This window comes from Oxyura jamaicensis, chromosome 2 (genome assembly GCF_011077185.1).
Source record: "Oxyura jamaicensis isolate SHBP4307 breed ruddy duck chromosome 2, BPBGC_Ojam_1.0, whole genome shotgun sequence".
Taxonomy (NCBI): domain Eukaryota; kingdom Metazoa; phylum Chordata; class Aves; order Anseriformes; family Anatidae; genus Oxyura; species Oxyura jamaicensis.
In genome coordinates, this window is record NC_048894.1 from 101,745,744 (window position 1) to 101,760,719 (window position 14,976).

Below are 14,976 nucleotides of genomic sequence, written 5' to 3' on the forward strand. Positions count from 1 at the left end.
TTGTATCTATCTCACTATATGGTGTTAGTTTACTTTTGTTTTGTATTCTAATAAGAAATCAGAATACTCTTGTATTCTATTCTGTAAATAGAACCTGTTTTTACTGCAGTTTCTGCTTGTGCTGGAGTTTTTAAACTCATTCTCTGCTAGTATTTTTTCTGCAACCTTCTGGTGATGTTGGTTTCATACTTTGATATAGCCCTTTACATATATTCTGAGGCTTAGTGTATTAATTGCTCATGTCATGAAGCCATGACTGAACGTAAAGATGTGAAGAAAAAAGGTAAATTAAATTCTTTCTTTCTGGCCAAAAAAAAAAAAAGGTGGATGCATGCTTTATTAGTTAATCTAGGTACAAGTTCTTGCTTTGCAGAGCTCCTTATGGACATCCTTGACAACCTTTTTCTAATTCTAGTAGGAGTAGAGATAGCCACAAACAAAAAAAAATAAGTGCACAGGCAGGACTTTAGTGACTGTAAAATTAATTTTGTAAGGATCCATTTGCTTGAAGATCCCAAGAAAGACTGCAAAGTGACAAGAAGGACATTGAGGTCCTGGAACATGTCCAGAGAAGGGCTACAAAGCTTGTGAAAGGCCTGGAACACAAGTCCTATGAGGAGTGGCTAAGGGAACTGGTGTTGTTTAGTCTGGAGAAGAGGAGGCTCAGGGGAGACCTTATCACTCTCTACAACTACCTGAAAGGAAGTTGTGGGGAGCTGGGGGCTGGCCTCTTCTCACAGGTAACTAGTAATAGGTTTAGAGGGAATGGCGTCAAGTTGCGTTAGGGGAGGTTTAGGTTGGAAATTAGGAGACATTTCTTCTCTGAAAGAGTAGTCAGGCATTGGAACGGATTGCCCAGGGAAGTGGTGGAGTCATTGTCCCTGGAGGTGTTTAAGGTAAGGTTGGATTTGATGTTTAGGGGCATGCATTATTTATTCATACGGCAAAAAGAGACATCAGAGAAGTTCATAACATGAGAAAGCAATCTAATCTTTAGATTTTTTTACCTGATTTTGGGGTTTTTCTAATCTTCAGAATTGTTAGAGGAAAAATAAATAAATAAGTCCAGTCATTGCACGCTTCTGTCTCCTACTCAAAAGAAAAAAATGCATATATATAAAAGACAAGAAACATTTTAAAATATGGGAAAGATATAAAGCTATTCAGTGATGTCATAAGACGTGAAAGAAAGAAAGAAAGAAAGAAAGAAAGAAAGAAAGAAAGAAACCTAAGCTGAAGAAATAGTAACTTCTCATTAAAAAAATAAAATAAAATAAAATAAAAAATAATCTAACATGCAATTCTGGAAAGTAGGTTGGTTTATATACAGAAAGAAAAGATTGGGTAAAAAACACAAAATGTTTTTTAAGAGTTTTTTTTTCAGTGTTCCTGAAAATATTACTATTAGTAGATATAGATATATGTGGAAGATTTGCTACTAGAAGACATGTAAATTGAATACTTAGCTGAACTAGTATCATGTAAAAAGTCTAAGCGGTGATGAACACCAAATAAAAGATATACAACTTGTGCAAATCAGCATACTTTTTTGTTTGTTTGTTTGTTTGTTTTAGTGGAGTTTTGTAACTGCATCTAAGGTAAGGATCTGAAACAATGTTCCTCTGAAATTTAAATAAAATAAAACAGGGTTTTTACCCTTTTACCCATTAATTAAAATACCTTAATACAAGTTGTGTCCTAACACTAAAATGAAATTGTGTCAGAAATTCTGCAATGATCTGAATGCATTTCTCTTCTTACTATGACCAGGGTCACTAGACATCTTTTATTTATTTTTTTCCATCAAAAAAGACAGTCCATTTATTTTCAGAGGTGCCTTGGAAAACAATCCAAATATATGTCCATAAAAATGGACTTCTTGTTTACTGTTTTAGAAACACCTTTTATTGCCTATCATTGGCATTCTGGCAGCAGTAATCGTAAGTAACTTCCCGTTGTGCTAGAAAGTAAAGATTATGGATTTGTATTTAGTTTTTATAAATAAAGAAAAAATGGATGGCTGTTGTGATCAGGCAATTGGATGGCAAGTGAAACCTTAGCATCTTATAAATGCTGTAGTTATTTACCTATACATCCACATATTCCCTGTGACAATTCTTAAAAAGGGAAAATAGGAATAAAATAACATTCTCGGTATTTGTGCCAAAGTTACAACAAGGGTGAGAATCAAGGGAGCAATCATCCGAATACAGAATTAAGCATTATGTCAAGGAGTCCCAAGATTATTTCTCCGTGTCAAACCTCCTTCTGCGTTTAGTGCTTTATATTAGTTTAAACTAGGAAAAAAAAAAAAAAAAAAAAAAAAAAAAAGAGAGAGAGAGAAAATATAGCTTTAAAATATCTCCAACAAAATGTGTGATGAATCTTACACAGAGTTTATCCTTGGATTATATTTGCACATTCTGAGCTATTAGTATCAGTGGGAGTTTTGCTGCAGATTGAGAGATGTATATGGCCCATTGTATTAGACTGATAGGAAAAGCAGACAAAATGCAATTTAACCACAGGAGGTTTTGCTTGTTATCTGAGATGGAACAGCAACACAGAACCTAAAAGAGGTATAGAGGCATTAAATCTACCAAATGAAAAATTGTTACTTTTAATACTTTTCTGTCATTGTAAAAAATTATAAAACTATTTTCTACTATGAGATTTCTTCCCTCCCACCCGCCCCTGGTTTTCTGAAAGACAGATATGCAGATATTTACCTGCATAAAGCCCTCAGAAGGCAGACACAAGCTGCCCTTGTTGCCATCCTGGGTATCATCATACAGACAGGCTTTGCTTCCCCCCAGTCTCAGCTGGGTTTTACAGGGCAGAAAGATGAGTGGACTGTCCAGATGTGGTTCTGACCTCCCTGTTTCCCTGGAATCCCAATTCTAGAGGACAAAACCCAGATCTGAAACACTCCTATTATTTCTTTCTCTGCCTGCCTCAGGACAGCACTCTAATTATTTTTCAGAAAGTTTGAAGGATTCTGAAGAATTGTTTCTCAAGAAGAACAATAATTAAGACAGATATCAGAAACCCACCAGATGCTGCTGATCTTAGCAAATGTCCCTATGGTGAAAACCTGCTAGTAGGAAAGACTGAACAGCATCCAAAATAAGCCAGCTGCTGAAAAATACACATAGTCACAAAGACAGGAAGAGGGCTTGACCAGGGTATATGTAAGTTATAGTAATTCACTGCAAAGATCTTGGCCTCGCAACTGAAATGTCAAGTTATTGCAAGCACCCCTGCCATGGGAAATTGTAGCAAACTTTTGTAGAAGACATATGGAAATGAAACAAATGTTAATAGATTCATCTAGCTTGGGGGAAGCTGAGTTTCTATCTTGCATCATCATTCTGTCCACCTTTCTTTCACAGCCTGCCTCTCCTTACCATTTCTGCCTCCAGGCCACTGAGTCTACAAACAGGAAGAAGGTCATCAGTAAAATGAAATTTAGCTCTTCTGAGAGCCTGGTAATCAATGCTTACTTTATTGAAATGGAACTGTCTGAATTTGTTGTCAAGGGCGTATTTTGACTTCAAAATACTTAGCTCCAGCTGGCACCTGACTGAAAATTCATAATTCTGGTGAATAAATGCTGATATTTGTGTACCGTGTTATTAGCTAAAAGGAATGACTGACTTCTACTCAAAATATATCTTTAAAAAAAAATAAAAAATAATAATAAAAAAAAGTATTTGCCTTTCTTTCTGCCTTCCCTGACTCATCTTAAACAATTCTGTACAAAAGACCAGAACGAATAACTTTTTAACAATGAGGCCAAATGAACTTGCAAAGTACCAGTAATTTCCTACACTGAAAAGTTTATCACAGGGTAGTTTGGGTTGGAAAGGACCTTAATGATCACCTAATTCCAACCCCCCTGCCATGGGCAGGGACACCTGCCAGTAGACCAGGTTGATCAAAGCCCCATCCAGCCTGACATTGAATACTTCTAGGGATGGAACAGAAACAGGCCAGGAACAGGTTCTCTGGGCAACCTGTTCCAGTGTCTCAACACCCACTGAGTAAATAACTTATTTCTAATGTCTAATCTAAATCTACCCTCTTTCAGTTTAAAAACACTACCCCTAGTTCTGTCATAATACTCTTTGATGAAGAGTCCCTCCTCAGCTTTCCTGTAGGCTCCATTTAGGTATTGGAAGGCCAATATAAGGTCTCCCCGGAGTCTTCTCCAAGCTGAACAAGTCCAACTCCCCCAGCCTGTCTTCATAGGAAATTTGCTCCAGCCCCTTGGTCATCCTCATGGCCTTCCTCTGGACTCATTCTAATAGGTCCATGTCCTTCTTATACTGGGGACACACAGCTGAATGCAATACTTGAGGTGTGGCCCCACCAGGGCCAAATACACAGGGACAATCATTTCTCTAGTCCTTCTGACCACACTATTCCTGATACAAGCCAGGATGCTTTTGGCCTTGGCCACCTGAGTGCACTGCTGGCTCATATTCAGCTGCTGTTTCCACCATACAGGTTTCCAGCCACTCTTCCCCCAGCCTGTAGCGTTGCACAGGATTGTTGTGCCCCAAGTGCAGGACCTGGCCCTTAGCCATGTTGAACTTCATATAATTATCAGACCATTAATCCAGCCTATCCAGATCCCTCTGCAGAGCCTTCCTGCCCTCTAGCAGATCAACACTTGCTCCTAACTTGGTGTAATCTGCAAACTTACTGAGGGTACACACTCAATCCCCTCATCCAGATCACTGATGGAGATATGGAAGAGAACTGGCCCCAGTACTGAGCCCTGGGAGACAACACCTGTGACAGGTGTACAACTGGATTTAGCTCCATTTACCATGATTCTTTGGGCCTGGCCACCCAGCCATTTTTTTACCCAACAAAGCGTACACCTATCCAAGCCTTGTGCAGCCAGCTTCTTCAGGAGAATGCTGTGGGAAATGGTGTCAAAAGCCTTACTGAAGTCTAGGTAGACCACATCCACAGCCTTTCCCTCATTCACTAAGCACATTGTCACAGAAGGAGATCAGATTGATCATTGACCTGTCTTTGATAAACCCATGCTGAATGGGCCTGATCACCTGGTTGCCCTGTAAGTGCAGCATGATGCACTCAAGACAATCTGCTTCATGAGCTTCCCTGGTGCCAAGGTCAGATTGACAGACCTGTAGTCCCCAGATTTTCCTTCTAGCCCTTCTTGTAGATGGGCATAACATTTGTTAGCCTAGGTCCTCCCCCAGTAGCCAGGACTGATTATAAATTATGGAAAGCATCTATATGATAGAACAAAATGAAAAACGGCATGTGCATATAAAGAAAAAGTAATCAGAAAACCAAGATGGAATGCTGAAGGAGAGTTACTGAAAATAAATAAATAAACACAAATAGTTTAAGTCCTGTAACATCAAACAATACTCAGCATTGTATTTTTAGAACAACAAAACCTGTTACTGTATCGGGTGCAGGTGCCCAGGCTCTGGAACAAGGGGCTGCAGGGCTCTTCCATGAGGCAAGGCCGGGACTGCCCGTTGGTGGACACAGCTGGTTCCTGCCAGCTCCAACAGACCCACTGCAGGGCACGGCTGGACCCAGCAGCCACAGGTGGTGGTGTCTCAGTGACAGTCTGTGGATAAAGGGGCAAAATGTTGCATAGCAGGGAGGAGTCAGGGAAAAGTGTGAGAAACAGCCCTTTGAGTCCTGAGGGGAGAAGAGAAGAAGGGGAAGGAGGTACTAAGGTGCTAGAGCAGAGATTCCCCTGCAGCCTGTGGGAAGGCCATGGTGAAACAGGTTGTCTCCATGAAGCTCATAGAGGACGCCACAATGGTTCAGGTTTATCCTGAAGGATTGCAGTCTATGGACCATGCTGGATCAGGGAAAGATGTGAGGAGGATAGAGCAGCAGAGTAGAACTATTATGACCACAACCCTCAACTCTCTGCACTGCTTGGCAGGAGGTTGTTGCATAACATCATGCTGTTGGGTATGCATTATATATGTTTCTAAATACATTATAAGGCTTACCTGACGTTTTTGATTTCAGGTAGTGTTAAGCAACATTAAAGAAAGGTTCTATCCCTAAATGAAATGCAAGGCTGTTTGAAAAAATTACATGATAATTCTGGAGACTTTTGTGAGGGTAGTTTTATGACAGAGAGCATGAAAAGTAGAGACAGGGGAGTGGAAACAAGAAAAATAAATCTGGAATAAGAATGAAAGCAGGGTACAGAACAGCTCAAATACATTGTGATAAGAGCCAAGATAAAAGGAGGATAGAATAAAAGGGGATAGAATGGCTTCTAAAGCCTGTTAAAAGAAGCAAGGAAACTATTCCCAATTATGTGATTCCTCCTTTAGTAGTTGCATATATTTGTTCCTTGATTTTACTGTCACGAATTCCTACTTCTAATGAAAAAGTCAGTAAAATGCATTGTTTTGGCTAGCCACTGAGGTCAAAAGAGAAAACTCACACAACTTAATCAGCCTAGTTAGTGATTAATATTCTTATCTTTACACACAGATGCTATTTTTAAATTCCTGTTTTTTCCTTTCCCTTAGTAACTGAGTTAGGATGATGCAAAGATTTATTCTGTAAACTTGGTTTCACGATCTTACTCATGAAGCATTCCTCTTTATTGAGAAAAATTTTCTTTAAATCATTTGTTTCCATAAAAGAGACATTTGTAGCAGTTCTCACTAGTTCTTCTTTTGAATCAGACAAAAGATATATAGTGTAATATATATAATAAATATACATTATAACCTATATAAAGATATTATAATTTGCTTTTCATATTGTGTCATTCTACCTTATCACTTGTCCTCCTAATATGAGCCAGTCTGAACTTTAGAAATAAAAATCAAAATGGGATGGCAAACGAGGTTTTCAAGGTTTTCAGATGGTGTTCTCAGTGAACTGCAATTGAGATTCCCTTGCAAATGCCTCTCTTTTCTCAGTCCCTTCTCCCTTCTCCCCCCAGTCAGTCACAGAGCTCTGTTCTACTTTTATGAAAAGTATGTTAACCCCAGAGGCTTTACTCCTCCCAAGTGAATAATAGCCAACAACAAATTTCCTCATATTTTCCTAGTTAGTGGCAACACTTGATTATATTTTAATGTTCATAAATTTGTCTTTCAGGCTTGAAAGTGAATCAAGGATTATGACATACGGGGGCCAGCAATTTTTCAGTAAAGTATCTCTGAAGCACTAGAAACCCATGTATACTTCAGAAAGCTAAACCAAACACCTAAAAAAAAAAAAAAAAAAAAAAAAAAAAAAAAAAAAAGGACAAATACTTCTGTCAGAACTACACTGAATATATGATGATGAAGCTGGATGAAGTCCTAACAAAGACCAAAAGCCTATTCTGGTTAGAAAAAACATAGTACAAAATCTCACACATTCCTAGTTGTAAGTAATCATATTCAAAACTTATTCTAGCCTGTATATGATTGTATGGAGACCTTAATATTCTTCTTGTACCTCTGTACACCCAATGGTTTCATCTTCATACTGAGGTTGTTACTAGAGACCCCAGCTGGTATTAGCCTGCCTCTGATCAGTACAAGTATCTTCAGCTTTTCAATTTTAATAATATTCAATCAACTTAGGTTTCTACGTCAGGTCCACTTTTTTTTTTTTTTTTTTTTTTTTTTGTCTTTGTCTCTTGTGACCTTAGCCTTACTTTATGTGAATGTTTGCTCCTGAGGGAATGTTTTTCCCCAAGACAAATTAAAAAACACACCCACTGGCCTGCTGATTTTTGGAAGCTATATCACCTGGATAACCTGTGGTAGTGCAGATTTCACCACTGAAGTTATTCTTTACGGAAGAAAGGAAAATCTTTAAATAAATGAAATCTTATGTTGTGGTGCTTTCTAAAATAACTTTTTCAGAAATACTGAAGTTTTATATTTGAAAATATTTTTAGTGATTTATTTTAATAATATTTTATTAAAATTACATAGACATGGAGATACAATTTTTGAGTTTTCAGTATCAGAAAAATAAAGCAGGATAGGTCAGCTAAGACTTCCACCCCACTGGACCTCTTACGTTAGCTCTTTTAGAATGTAAAATCCTGGCCTTCATCTAAGAGCTGACAAATGTCTTGATTTCATTGGTACCAAAGAGAGAGAGCCTATCTGAAAATAGTTTCTAATTGCAGTTGTATTTATCAGTGCTGTATTTCACTCATATTTCATTCTCTTTTCTATGACTCCTAAGTCATAGTGTTATGTATAATGCCTTTTTCATTAAATCTCTGAAAATAACTATTACAGGTAATCTAATTCAGGTATGATAATGACTCATATTCATTCAAACCACAGCAGAAGAGATAGAGAGAACACTTACATGACTCTTACTGTAGCAGAGTAAAGGTAACACAAGTGCTAGATCTTCAGTATCTTCAGATCTTCAATAAAGGAATAGACCTTAATTATTCTATGAAAGTCAGTATAAATTTTTACATGAATCTTAATGAGAGCTGAGCTAGCTGAGCTTTGTTGCGGCTGTTTGTTGTTGTTATTTGTTTGTTTTTTAAAGCATATGTCTTATGCTATTTATTCAGAGATTCTATAAAAATTGAATTATGCTGCTGAAATAGACATTAAACTCAAATGTAGTGACAGTCATTTAAAGCAGTTGTGCCCTTAGAGACTGATTTAGTTTCTGCTCAGCATGGGGGCAGTGGGAAATCAGTATATTAATCAACTGAAAAACTGGACCATTGTCCAGAGAATAAGTTAAATCTTTCAGGTCCACCTGAAATTGAGAGAGGATATGTGTACTGAATGTGAAAAGCTGGTTTTAAACGGGCCCAAATTTTTAGATGCTTAGGATAAAAGTAGTCTTCTTACTGTATAAAACTGTATTTTTATTCTCCTAATAGCAGTTAAAAACAGTGTTGAAGATTACATGTATCATCTCTTAAATTAAAGTGACATAAATTAAGAAGACTTCAAGGAAGTGTTTAAACTGCTGTCATTTACTTGAACCATTTATTAAGACAAGAGCTTAATTTTATAGTATCAAAAAGACTGTGATATGCTGAAAGGCAAATCCATGCAGAGTAGGTATGCTGCACCATTAAAATATATCCATAAGTACAGTATTAAAGGGCTTAGAAAAAAGCTTCCATGGACCTCAGCAGTTTCAGAATCAAGAACAGGTTAGGATGGGGATAGCAAAGGAGCACTATAGAAAGAACATGTGAGAAAGAAGAGAAGACAGGATCAAAGCTTGTGATGGTATTACAGTTAAAAAGGCTGAACTTCAGTACAGTTTAAGAGACCAAATCTACACAATAAATTTAAAGTGGACTACAAATGCACCCAAGTTTTTTTTTGTCTATGTAAAATAATTAAGTTGGTTCCATAGTATCCTTTGTTCTTCCTCATTCTTTCTGTCATCATTAGGTCAGAAAAGTGTATAGAATGTAACATTAGATACATAAACTGGAAGCTGAAATGTAGAGGATGTGTACCTGGAAAAATTACTTTGAGCAGAGTTTTTTTGCAAGAAAAGTGAATGTGATATCATAGTAACACAAACTATAAGCTGCAAACTTTAAGAAGGGGCAAATAACGGTCAGGTTATTAATAGATTTTTATTATTTTTGTATAATTTATTGTGTTTAAGTGGCCCTTAATCCATTACAAGAGAAATACGTGCCAGAACTGCAGAACATTAATTTCCTCCATCCTTACTTCCCAGTATTCATTACCACCATCAAACAAGAATGAGGAAAATTACAGTCAGAAGAAATACAAGTTCCTTTGCATGGTATGAATAAACAAAATGTGTTTTGCTTGTCCAATAATATGTTGCTCTTTAGGAGATTTCCTTATCAGGCTAAATCTGAAGGCATAATGCAGCCAAGTGGCTGATTTAACTAATAACATCCTCTCTGATATAATGCACTGATGTGCAATAAAGCTTCTTCTGTCTAACTTCTCTTGTAAATATCAGCGTATGTGAAAGGACATTGGATTTTATGCTGGAGATTTTAGCAAATTCAAAAGATAAATCCTGACTTTATATTAAATAAAAATGAGAAAGACAAAACAAGACTTCACTGAAGTATCAAACTTGATAACAATCTAACAACAGATGGCATTTCCCTGATTTGAAGGACTTTATTTATTACAGCATCCTATCACCATAGGTATATGGTGACAAAAACAAATGTTCAATGAACAGTTATTGTATATAACTATTTAAAGAACAGACCTACACATAAAGCATTTTTCTCCTCTTCTCCTATGTTGTTATACATTCAATAAAACTTTTCTAGTACTAGTAGGCCTAGGAATTCCTGTCATGTAGAGAAGAAACACTAATGGAGCCTATTGGGATAGACAGGACATTTTTTACAAACAGTAATTATTCAGAGGTATTCAACACTCTCAGTGTAGACAAAATGTTTGGAAAGCAGACCTATCTCAATGCAGTATTAGTACTCTGCTCTTCAGTTACTGGACTGGGTTGGATGAATTATGCATGCTGTAAGGGAGTAAATGACCTGTAGTCCTGAGAGCATGTGAGATATGTCCTCAAGAAGGAAGAAAGTATGTCAGTAATAAAGCTGATATTAATTGTTACCAATTGTTACACAAGTAAGATAGTTTTCAAAATAGATTATCTCCAATATCCACTGCATTTTAATTAAAAGACAGTCCTTATCTTCAGTACTTTTAACACTGCAAATACATGAAAGTTCCTTTACCTCTTGGATGGGATGATGGAAATGAGTGTTTAAAGAGTTATAGTTGTCTGAGGATTAGATGTATAAATGGAAAACATATAAATAACAAAAATATAAACATATAGAGACAATATATATATAAATACATAAACACTAAGACCTTCAGAGAACAGATCAGAGAATAAATTTGAGTAGTTACTTTCTTCTCCACATATTCTTCCCAGTTAACTGACAATGCCAAAAAGTTATGTCAATTTATTCTCATTTTCCAATCTTCCTCTGAACTTTTATCATCTGGGTGTTCACTGCAGTTCAACTGCCAAGTTTCATGTCTTGCTTTTATAAAGCTTCTGCTCCTTGTCCTCATTCCACAGTAATGGTGCGTTAATTTTTTTCAAATACAGCTTCCCTGATGCCATGCTCACTGGGTATAGATTGCTTCAGGGATTCTTTCGATGTATATTCCTTTATTGAGTTAATGTCACCATTAGTTCTGATTGCCTCTTTAAGTGCCTTCTTTTGTTCTGCTCAGGGTATTACAGATTCTTATTGTTGTCTTCTTTTGGGCAATTTTACTCTAATGCTTTGTTTGTTTGCAGTCTCACTGATTTGTACAGGAGCTTTTGCCTCAATTTTCCTTCAGAGTGGATTCCAGTTGTGTTATTAGGTAGAGTACAAAGTGGTTTTCCATCATTTGGGACAGTTTTATACTTGCTTAATGAGGTTAGAGTTTCTGTTTCAGGGTATATGACTTGCCTTATTTAGTGGGGTTTTAGTCATGCACACTATTCAATGACTTTGTTGGCTGAATCTTTTCAATTCCCTTCTGTGTATTTGGTGTTTCTTGTAATATTATTCAGAGTTACAGCCAGTTGCAGCTGTGCGATTTCATGGCTGAAGTCTTCAAAAAAAACTGCTTATCAATAACTTCTCAATAGCTGATGAACTTGTTCCTTTGTCTGCAATATTAGGTTGCAGAATTCACCAAACCCCCTATAACAAATTTTGCTTTGATGTATTTGCTTTGATTTATCTGTTCATGCATGAGTAAGTGTCATTTAATGGGAACTGTATGTCAGACTAGAAAGGTTGCATTTCTCCTATTGCACTCTATTCCCTGGTTAGGAATTACTTTACACTTTTTAGTGCACTCATAACAAACTGAGATCCATTATATAAAACTCTTTGCTTCAGACCTCTGCATTTGTTCATCCTTGAAGAACTGAGCGAGCCAAGACAATACAACTCTGTCCTTCAAGAACAAAAAATTAACAATTTTAATACCTGACTACTGAATTTTCCTCCTGGATGCACAGATGGATAGAATTAAATTTAGTAGAATGCTAAATAAAATAAAATAAAATAAAATAAAATAAACACTGCAGACATTTAGGCTATTCTGGTTTTGGCAAATGAAGTTTTCACAGAATCTGACACAGTGTGGAAGAAAATGGCCTGCTTTCACTGCAGGTTTTCAATGGCTTCCTAAAGAAAAAGTTTGATTCATATCCCTGGGGCATGCCTCTGATGTTCCCACCACCCTTCTTCTGCCAAAATGCTCAAACCACCTAAGGCTGCCCTGTGACAATGTGATTTTGGTGCTCTAAAAGCTGTTTATTTTTAATCTGGTTTTATTTCAGTCCAGCTAATGCATATTAGTCTTATCTTTTTTACCTTTTACCCAAGGTAAAAAAAGACAGTGAGGATAAAGCATGATAGCTTTGCTTTGAGCTTAACTTCAAGTACTATACCAGGTGATGTATCGTATCACCTTAGGTAAAAAGCACAGCATTTACTGCTTTTTCTTCTCTAAAGGCATGAAGCCATGAGACTTGATAGCTGTAGAGATAAATTATTTCAGTTCTTAGATGCTTCAGTCAGAAAAGCTTCCCATAGCCACATTTTAAAAATTATCTCCAGGAAAAAAAAAAAAAAAAAAAAAAAAAAAAGTGTATTGTTTTATGTTTCTGCATGGCTTATAAAGAAATACGAAGAGTTTTTTAACTTTAAAAGGATGACTAGTGGAGGCTGACTTAAAAATAAATAAAAATATTATTGTAAAAAAGCATAGTTTTTGTTTTCATTCAATATTGCAGGTTGTTGGATGCAATTAAATCATGTTCTAAAACCTTTCAGAGAGACTGTCAAACTGAGAAGGTTCCTGAGGAAAAAATATCAGTTACAGAGAAACATGGGATCACTGCAGTGGGGCTTCAGGCTTGTCAGAGCAGGTCATTCAACATAACCCCTCATGCCCTGGATTATAAGGAATTAATGTTTGAAAGGGGCTTTGGACCTTGCACCTATAGCACAAAATTGGCTTCATCTGCTCAGATTCAGGAATTTTAAAATTAGATATCCAAGTGAGGACAAATAATCATTAGTATTCCACTAGTCAGTTTCTAAGTAGAAAGTAAAAGGCATTTCTAGGAGATAGTTTATCTCATTCCAAAACTGGTGTTCAAGATAGGTGAGATGAATCACCCTTCATCTCCTTTTATCTATTGGCTATTAGGGAAAATTAGATTTATCTCTATATCTAAGAATAATATAACATTTTAACTGTCTTAATTAATGCTATATGACCTGTAATCCTTGAAGAACTTGGTTATTATATTAACAACATAGCTGCAAACCACATCAAGAGAATAATTATGAGATGCATTAAAGCATGTATCTGGGAATAAAATGTTTCATGTTTAAATGACCCTTTGTAATTGTCAAAACAAGTGAGTACAGTTGTTTTGAAGACAGATTATGGATCAATTTGAAGAAGTATCATTTATGTTCTTGGGCATTCGGACTTGCAGGTACAAAATTATGTGATGATTCATTGCTTTGGAATTGAGCATGGTAAGTAAAAATAATTACTTCTGTGCATCAGGAGTCATTAATTGTTCAATTACCTTGCAGACTTTGAAGGTATAGACTAGGCTAGACTGCTTTTTGAATTTCCAGCCTTTTAGTCTTGAAAAATTTTGAAGACTCTTCAGCAACTCTTTGGAAAGACACTTGTTCATTTCTAACAGCTGGCATGTCCTTAGAAGTTCATACTCAATGCATTACATGGTAGTAAAGATTTATGCTAGCAAAATCCCACAAATATTTCCTTGTAAAAATTGATCAAGTGATGGGGCATATCAATAGTAATATTGCCCTTGACTCAGGAACTAGTATCATTGTAACTTACCATTGGTTTTATTTAGACTTTTCTTTACTACAACTTCATAATGATAGTGATCATTATCTTCATAAAAATCCTTGATTTAAATATTTTTTTAAGAAGTGGGACTAAGAATGAAAAGAGGTGTTGCCATACCTTTTTGTAAACAAAGATTTGGTCCTGCAGAATCTTGAGGTCATTTGAAGAAACATCTGCTGAAATCTTGCAGCATCATATACAGTAGGATAAAAAGTTGAAACCAGTGTCTGAACTCAAATTTTGGGAGCAATGTTGGAGAAATATGAAATATACATATATATACAAAATATACAGAGAAGTATTTACTACAGGTAATACCAACTCATATGGATCAAACATAGAACATTAATTTAGTCTTAGTTTTCATTATTATTCATGTAGATACCTTGGAAATATCATATATTTTCTATTTTTCTCTAAGTGCAGCAGGGTGAAAGAAACAAGCCTGCTGTGAGGACTTCAGATTTTCCTAAATTATGTGAATTCCCTTTTTACATCTACATGAATAAAAGTAGGTTGCTCACATACCAATGATCTCAGACCTTTAAGTGAAGTCTGGACAAAATAAAAATGTTGTTTTCATTTTTTTTTTTTTTATTATTATTTTTATTTTTTATTTGTAGGTCCTTTGGATTTACATTAGGATGCATAATGTACATTGGAGTTATAAAACCAAACATGGGGGGATTTCTAGTCTAGTTATTGCTACTGGTGCTATTGTGAAAAGTTAGAGCTCTCCTGTAGCAGCAATGGCCATTATTCACAGCCTCTGACCTTTTCCTCGGGATGTGCATTTGCAGCCCTCCAGAGGAAACTGGGTAGTACCGTAGACATTTTGTCACCCTTGGCAGCATATTGATCTGGGCAACTACTCATCTTCCCTATGTCTACAGTTGATCCTGGCAGCTACAAAATCATTATTGGTTGGGAGGGGGGGAGGTGGAGGTGGTGAAGAAAAGACATTGTAAAAACAAGGAAGTTGGGGAAGAAGAAAGGCAACGGTAGTTGATAGGTGCGTGTGTATGTATATGTATATATGTATTCATTTAGAGTTTTTGTGAAAACAAGAGAG